Raw genomic sequence first — 8,234 nt, forward strand, 5'->3', positions numbered from 1 at the left:
TAAACTTTCCAGTTCAAAGATTCTGTGTGACTGGGGAATATTTAGTCTGAAGTGGTGAACTGTTGGAATATAGACTTTTTTGAAAAAAGAAACAGAGTTCTCTTGTTTGAGGAGATCCAGTAACAAACCAACTGCTACAAAAGTGTTTTCCAAGTAGAGGTGCTGTGGACCTCGTTACATGAATTGATAGAAGATGAACAATAGCTTCATTTACTTCATTATTAGAAAGCAGGTAAAGTCGAATCATTATGCTGTAAAATTATACAGTGCTGTATGTCAACATATCTCAATAAAACTTGGGGGAAAAGGGGAATAATATTAAAATGTAAAAAAAATACTACTCAAGAAATATCACTCCCATAAATCAATGCCAAAAAAGCCACTAATGTACTACTGTATCCAGTGAGAGGAACACGCTAGAAAAAAGAGTAGACTAAAGATGTCCCGTGCTATCCCATCTGTGTAATCAATTCATCAGTAACCCTTCCCTAATGCTCAGTATATGTAACATGCTAAGTAAAAAAGTACTTAGTAATGAAGTCAAACTGAACATTAATACAGTTACTGAACAGTAGTGCAGATGGTTTTTAAAAAATCAAACATACACATACAATTGGGAGAACCAAGTGTTCTGCTTTGCTCAGACTGAGGGGTTTCTTTTTTAATTTCTTTTTTATTTTTTTGGCCGCGCCATGCAGCATGTGGGATCTTATTCCCCTGACCAGGGATCGAACCTGCCCCCGTTGCGGTCGAAGTGCGGAGTCTTAACCACTGGACCGCCAGGGAAGTCCCGAGAGGTTTCTTGAGACACAGGACTTTCAGGTACTAAAACCAAGATTGTCCCAGGCAAACTGGGATGAGTTGGTCACCTACTGTACAGCATAGTAACAGCAGTTACTCTGTGCCAGACACTGTTCTAAACGTTTTTCACATTTTAACTCTTTTAATCTGCATCACAACCCTATAAAGTAGGTAATATTAATGTCTCCATTTTTACAGATCCTCAGGGGAAATGAAAGCTCAGAGAGGTTAAGTGGCTTTTCCAAGACTACACAGCTGACTAGAGGCTGAGGCAGGATGAAATCCCACCCGATACGGCTCTGGTGCTCCTAACTGTTACATCACATTGTCTTGCTCCTAAATTGTGTCTTTCGCAAATCACAGCACTGTGACCAGTTCTGTGACCAAGGCCAGCCGGGGAACTCAGGAGACTCAGACCTGGCTCTCTGTGGAATAATATTGAGGGGCCCCCAGGTTCTCTGGGTCCTGGCTTGCAGCTGGGTGAAATGAAGGGGCTGGTTTGGAGCAGTGGTTTCCCCATTTTTTAAAGTGGTAGAACTTGTCAGACAATTGGGACCCCAATATATAAAACAGACCAGGAAATTTACATCTTCAGGGTTGAGCTGAAAACTCTTCATTGCATACAGAATTCCCGAAACTCTGCCTCGTAGCCTGAGGCTTCCAGAAGCAGTGTGAAAACCTGTGGTTTAATGGCTCTCTAGGGAAATTTTAGGCTTTAAAATTAAATCCAACATTTAATTTAAACATTTTATTCGTTCACACTGCAAAAATGTTTGAGCTGCGTAAGATCTGCCAGGCACTGGTCCAGGCACTGGGACATCAGAGATGAGTTAGAGAGGGCTTCTTCTCCAATGATCTACTGACATTAGGGGCTGCATCATTCTTTGTTTTTTCCTGTGCATTGTCGAATGTTTAGCAGCATTCCTGGCACCTACTCACTAGATGCCAGGAGCACCTACCTGCCCAGTTGTGACAGCCCAAGATGTCTCCAGACGTTGGCATGTGGGATCTTAGTTCCCCGACCAGGAATTGAACCCGAGCCCCCTGCATTGGAAGCGCGGGGCCTTAACCACTGGACCGCTGGGGAAGTCCCCAAACATATTTTTTTAAAAAAGAAATTATCGGGAATTCCCAGGTGGTCCAGTGGTTAGGACTTGGTGCTTTCACTGCCGTGGCCTGGGTTCAATCCCTGGTTGGGGAACTAAAATTCCACAAGCCGCGTGGCGCGGCCAAGGAAAAGAAAAGAAAAGAAAAAAAAACTATCATAGAATGATCAATGTATGATAAAACTAAAATGAGGTGATGAGACAGGTGTTACTGGGGCACTTCTTCAGGTTGGGTGAGCATAGACAGTGTCTCTGAGAAGATGATATTTGATCTGGAACCTGACGTCCAGTGAGAAGGAGCCAGTCACGCAGAGATCTGAAGGAATAGTGGTTCAGTCAGAGGAACAGCAAGAGCAAAGGATGAGAGGATGGATGCAACTTGGCTTACGGAACAGAACGCAGGCCAGTGTGGCAGGAGCATCGAGGTTGAGGGGCAGAGGAGGGAGAGGTGAGCTGAGTGGGGTGCGGAAGGCAGGTAGAAATGGGGAAGATCAGAGCACTGAGAGCCTCTCAGGCCAGGGAGGGATGTTAGATTTTATTTTTAAATATGAGCATCTGCTATGTGCTCCTGGGCTGGTGCTGGGGACACAAATGTGAATAAGGTAGTTTACTTGTGAGCCCACAGAGGGTGAGGCAATTAATTTTAACTGGGGTGAGTCTAGGAAAGCTTCTTGGTGGAGGTGACTTCGGAGCTCACTCGAAGGATTAATAAGAACCTATAATGTGTAGAAAAGAAATGGCGGAAATTGTTTTCTGCACCCTATGCAAGTGATTCTTTCTATGCAAGTTGTCAAATTGCTGACTCCTGGGTCCTATGCCGAGAGGTGCTGGGGCCCAGGAATCTGTATTCAACCAGCATTGTAATGATTCTGATGCAGGTGGGGGGAACCCCACTTTGAGAACGGTGCTCCGTGGCTTTTGTGCCACTTTTCTAGTGCTCAGTGGAGTATGAATGTCTTGAGAAGTCTTATTCCAGGTGGAAAGCATTCACTGGTCTATTGTGTACCAGGACCAAGGGAAGAGAAGAGAAAGGCAGAAGGATCCAGTTTCTGCTTTTCTAACGCCCCCAGTTACCCCCTTCTCTCGTATGAGGAAACAGAAACTTAGAGCGGATAAGTGACTCCCCCAAGGTCACACAACTCAGAAGAGGCCCATCTGGACACTGAATTCAGGCCTATCCAGCACTCCTAGTCCAGTGCTCTATCCCTTCCACCAGCCGCACTCAGGCTGTTCTTCCCTGGAGGAGATACCTTACATGCCATCTGTGAAGCCAGCATCTACTGATTTGAAAATCAGCTCTGACTCACACCAGACGGAGCTGCATGAAGCCGAGCAGGCCAGGAGCCAAAAGGCTGAGGAGGAGATTATACACAAGGCGCTACGTGTAAGGCTGGGAACGCGCAAGTGCCCTGAACGCTGCTTGTTTTCCTTCCAACTTGACACACGCAAAAATGTTCAGGCCGCAGGAAATATGTTGGCAGCTGTTGGAGGTGTGGACAGGAGCTTTGCAAGAACAGGCTGGTATGAGGCAGGCGCCGGGGACGAGAGCAGGCCTGACTGCTGCGAGCATGACTAAGAGCCTTCCTTCCCTGAAATCCAACTCCTTTTCCTTGTTAGCAGGGTGTCTTTGCAGCTAGGACCCCACCAGGTCTGGAGCTGGAGTTGTGTAAGTGGTTCATAAGCATGTAATTGTGTCAGAGTGTGTAAATGGTAAGTGTGTAATTGTGTAAAGGGGCTAAGCGGGTAAAGGGGAGCGTAAGCAGATGAGCAAGTAAGCATGTAACTGTGTTAGCACCTGAGAGTGTAAGCATGTAAAATATACGTGTGCAAGGAGGTACGCATGCAGCATGTAAGGAGGTAAACACGTAAGCAGGTAAGTGTATAAGTCTGTAATTGAGTAACTACATCAGGGAGTAAGCATGTAATTGTATGGGCAGAAAGTCTGTAAATAAGCAAGCAGGCAATCGTGCAGGCGTTCAGCACGTAAGCGGGTACACGTGTGAGCATAGCAGCATTTGCCTGCGCTCCATGTGAGGCGTGCAGCTTCCACACACTGCCCTGACATGTACCAAGGCTGTTTTCAGAATTTCAACCTGATCGTGGTTTTGGCCTGTGATAGGGTGAGGTGACAACATCGAAGACCCATTCTAGGGTATTCTGAGCGCAAAATAGCCTCAGGCTATTTGGGAGAGTCATTCTACTCACCGCATTTAGGCAGGGCAAACAGAGGCTAAGTGTGTCAGTGTGCTGAAGGGATGATTCCCCAAAGTGGCCTCAGGTGTCCATGAAATGATTTCAGGTGGCACAAGGCTAAACATTTTTTTCCTGTCAATCATTACACGTGTCCTAGAGGAAAATTTAAAACTGGCCCTCCAAACTCATGATTTCATCATGGCCATTGGTTCTTAAGATGAGTTGTTTATTATTATTATTTTTTGGCCGCACCACGCGGCTTGCAGGATCTTAGCTCCTGACCAGGGATTGAACCCGAGCCCTTGGCAGTGAAAGTGCAGAGTCCTAACCAATGGACTGCCAGGGAGTTCCTAGGATGAATTTAAATTGATAGTAGATGTGTTTGAGTTTTGAAAAAGTGAGTTAAATCCACTCCACAACTGGGGTCTATGGGCAGCCTGATTTGCCAGCAGCAGTAGCAGCAGCAAAGCCCCAGGCTACCATAGCTTTCATTCCACAACCAGGGCACTAATGGGTGGTCCCATCCATCATAGTGACAGCAGCAGCAGCAACAGCAGCAGAATCTTGTGTTTCCCTGCTCTCTATCCCTGTGGCATAGGGATACCTAGGCCCAGCAGCTTCTGCCCACCCCACCTCTGCCAGAAGGTCCTCAGTGACAGCAGGTGACCCAGAATAGCACTTCTTCCCCCACATATGGCACCAAAAGGAATTGAGCAGGAGGCTCAGCATCACAAGAAGAATGAAGCAGATAATAATAACATTGCAAGGGCTCAGAAAAATTAAGCTGTCATTGGAACACAAGACTACAGAAATAGTCCAGAACCTACAGTGAAAAAGGGTAATTTCTAAAATACAGGATTTGAATAGGCTCAAGAATCTCCTAACATAATAACCAAAATGTCTAGGATGTAATAAAAAAGTTATCAATTACACCAAGAACTAGGAAAATTACAATTTGAATAAGGAAAGAAAATCAACAGATGCTAATATCAAGATGGAGTAGATGCTGGAATTATTTGACAAGGATTTTGAAGCAGCCATCATAAAAATGCTTCAACAATAATAACAAATATTCTGGAGACAAATTTAAAAATAGAAAATCTTAACAAAGAAATAGAAATTATAAAAAGAACCAAATAGCATTTATGGAACTGAAAAATACAGTAATCAAAATAAAAACCTTGCTCGATGGACTCAGTGGAGTGGAGATGACAGAGAATAGAATTAGTGAATTAAAGACGTGTCTATAGAATTTACTCAATCTGCACAACACAGAGAAACAAGACTGAAAATATATGCAAAAGACATAGCTGATAAATGACTCTTATCCAATACATACAAAGAACACTTAAAGCTCAAAAATAAGAAAACAACCTGATTGGGAATTCTCTCGTGTCCAGTAGTTAAGACTCTGCTCTTCCACTGCAGGGGGCCCAGGTTCAATCCCTGGTCAGGGAACTAAGATGACACATGCTGCAGCCAAAAAAAAAAAAAAAAAGCACAACAACCAAAAAAAACCTGGTTAAAAAAATGGGCCAAAGATTTTAACAGACACCTCACCAAAGAAGATATAAAGATGGCAAATAAGCATATGAAATGATGCTCTACAACATAGGTCTACATATAATACATATTAAAACAACAGTTAGATACCACCTCACACCTATTAGAATGTCCAAAATCCAGAACATGGACAACACCAAATGCTGGATGTGAAGCAACAGGAACCCGCATTCATTGCTGGTGGGAATGCAAGATGGTACAGCCACTTTGGAAGACAGTTTGGCAGTTTCTTACAAAACTAAACATACTCTTACTATACAATCCAGCATTCATACTACTAGGTATTTACCTAAAGGAGATAAGTTATGTCCACACAAAAACCTATACAAAGATTTTTATAGCGATTTATACATAATTGCCAAAACTTGGAAATGACCAAGATGTCCTTTTATAGAGAATGGATAAATAAATATGGTACATCCAGACAATGGAATATTATGCACTGCTAAAAAGAAATGAGCTATCAAGCCAGGAAAAGACATGGAGGGAACGTAAATTCATAACATTAAGTGAAAGAGGCCAATCTGAAAAAGCTATATACTGTATTATTCTAACTATATAACATTCTGGAAAAGGCAAAACTATGGAGACAGTAAAAATATCAGTGGTTATGAGGAGTTAGAGGATAGGAGGGATGAATAGGCAGAGCACAAAGGATTTTTAGAGCAGTGAAAATACTCCATATGTTACTATAGTTTGGATATATGTCATTATACACTTGTCCAAACCCATGGAATGTACAAAACAAAGAGTGACTATGTACTTTGGGTGATTGTGATGTGTCAATGTAGATTCATTTGTTGTAACAAATGTACCATTCTGTGGGGAATGTTGATAATGGGGGAGGCTATGCACGTGTAGGGGCATGGAATATATGGGAAATCTCTGTTCCTTCATCTCGGTTTGGCTTTGAAGCTAAAACTGCTCTTAAAAAAAAAAAATACTGAAAAAAAATGAATAGATCTGTGGGACAATAACAAAGGATCTCACCTTCGTATCACTGGAGTTCCAGAAGTAGAGGAGGAACAGTGTGGGACTAAAAAAGTGTTCAAAGAAATAAAATTTGGAGATGTCCCAAATTTGGTGAAAGACATAAAAATATGGATACAAGAAGCCAAGTTAATCCCAAATAGCACAAGATACATCATATTTAAATTTGTAAAAACCAAAGACAAAGAAAAAATATATTAAAAGCAGCAGAGGAATTTCACTGTTGGCACAGTGGTTAAGAATCTGCCTGCCAATGCAAGGGACATGGGTTTGAGCCCTGGTCCGGAAAGATCTCACATGCCACGGAGCAACTAAGCCCCTGCGCCACAACTACCAAGCCTGCGCTCTAGAGCCCGCGCCCCACAACTACTGAGCCCATGCGCCCTAGAGCCCGTGCTCTGCAACAAGAGAAGCCACCGCAATGAGAAGCCCATGCACCAAAACGAAGAGTAGCCCCCGCTCGCCACAACTAGAGAAAGCCTGTGCGCAGCAACAAAGACCCAATGCAGCCAAAATTAAATTAATTCAAAAAAGAAAACTTGTAAAAAAAGTAAATAAAAGCAGCAGAGAGAAATGACACATACTTATAAAGGAATACTACCTTGGATCACAGCAGATTTCTCATCTGAAACCATGGAGGCAGGCAGGAAGTGGTGCAACATTTTTCTAGTGCTGCAAGAAAATGAATGGTACCCGGTGAAACTATCTTTCAGGAGTGAAGGGAAAAATAAAGACATTCTCAGATGAATGGAAACTAAGAGAATTTCTTGCTAGTAGACCTGCTACTAAAGAATGGCTAAAGAATGTTCTCTCATCAGAAAGAAAATAATCACAGAAGAAGGCTGAAGCCTTTAGAAATGAAAGAAAAGTGGAATGGGTAAAAATAGAAGTAACCTATCCTTCACCTCATGATTTTAAATCATATTTTATGATTGAAAAAAATTTATAATACCGTCTGATGTGGTGGTATTGGGAGGCAGAGATATTGAATAATATCCTCCAAACTGAGAAGGAACTTTGAGACCGAAAAATAGAGCGGACAAATGCATAAAGTGCAATTATGAAGTTTATTGTGGGTAACTTGCATAGAGGCAGGAAGGATTGGGCAAATGGATGATCCAGAGGCATTTGAAGCTGTATTGCATGCCACTGAAGGGATACAGGGGAGTTTGAAGGGGCTAAAGCTAAAAATAGAAGATGACTACTAGGGTGAAGCACCTCCACACCAATGGGAACCGAGGGGTTTTTCCTACCCTCAAGGGGCTCATGACCATTAACCATCTGTGTCAACGAAAGGCATTCTTCCAGGTTTCATGTCAGATGAAAGCAAGGGTAAAAGTTGATGGGGAACTCTTCTGGTTTGGGCACATTCCTTGGCGAGTTAGGCTAAATCTCAGTCACACGGAAAGGTGAGCTGACAAAATGTGGGTCTAAGATGGAGCTGACAAAATGGAGTCAGTGTGGTTCTGCCACACAGGTGGACAATGTATGTAGAAGAAATACTTAAGACAATTAGATTGAAAAAGTGGGAGGGTAAAGGGATCTAAATGCAAAGTATAGTTTCTACATTTCACTCAATGT

Source organism: Phocoena sinus, chromosome 14, assembly GCF_008692025.1.
Source record: "Phocoena sinus isolate mPhoSin1 chromosome 14, mPhoSin1.pri, whole genome shotgun sequence".
In the NCBI taxonomy this organism is placed as follows: Eukaryota; Metazoa; Chordata; class Mammalia; order Artiodactyla; family Phocoenidae; genus Phocoena; species Phocoena sinus.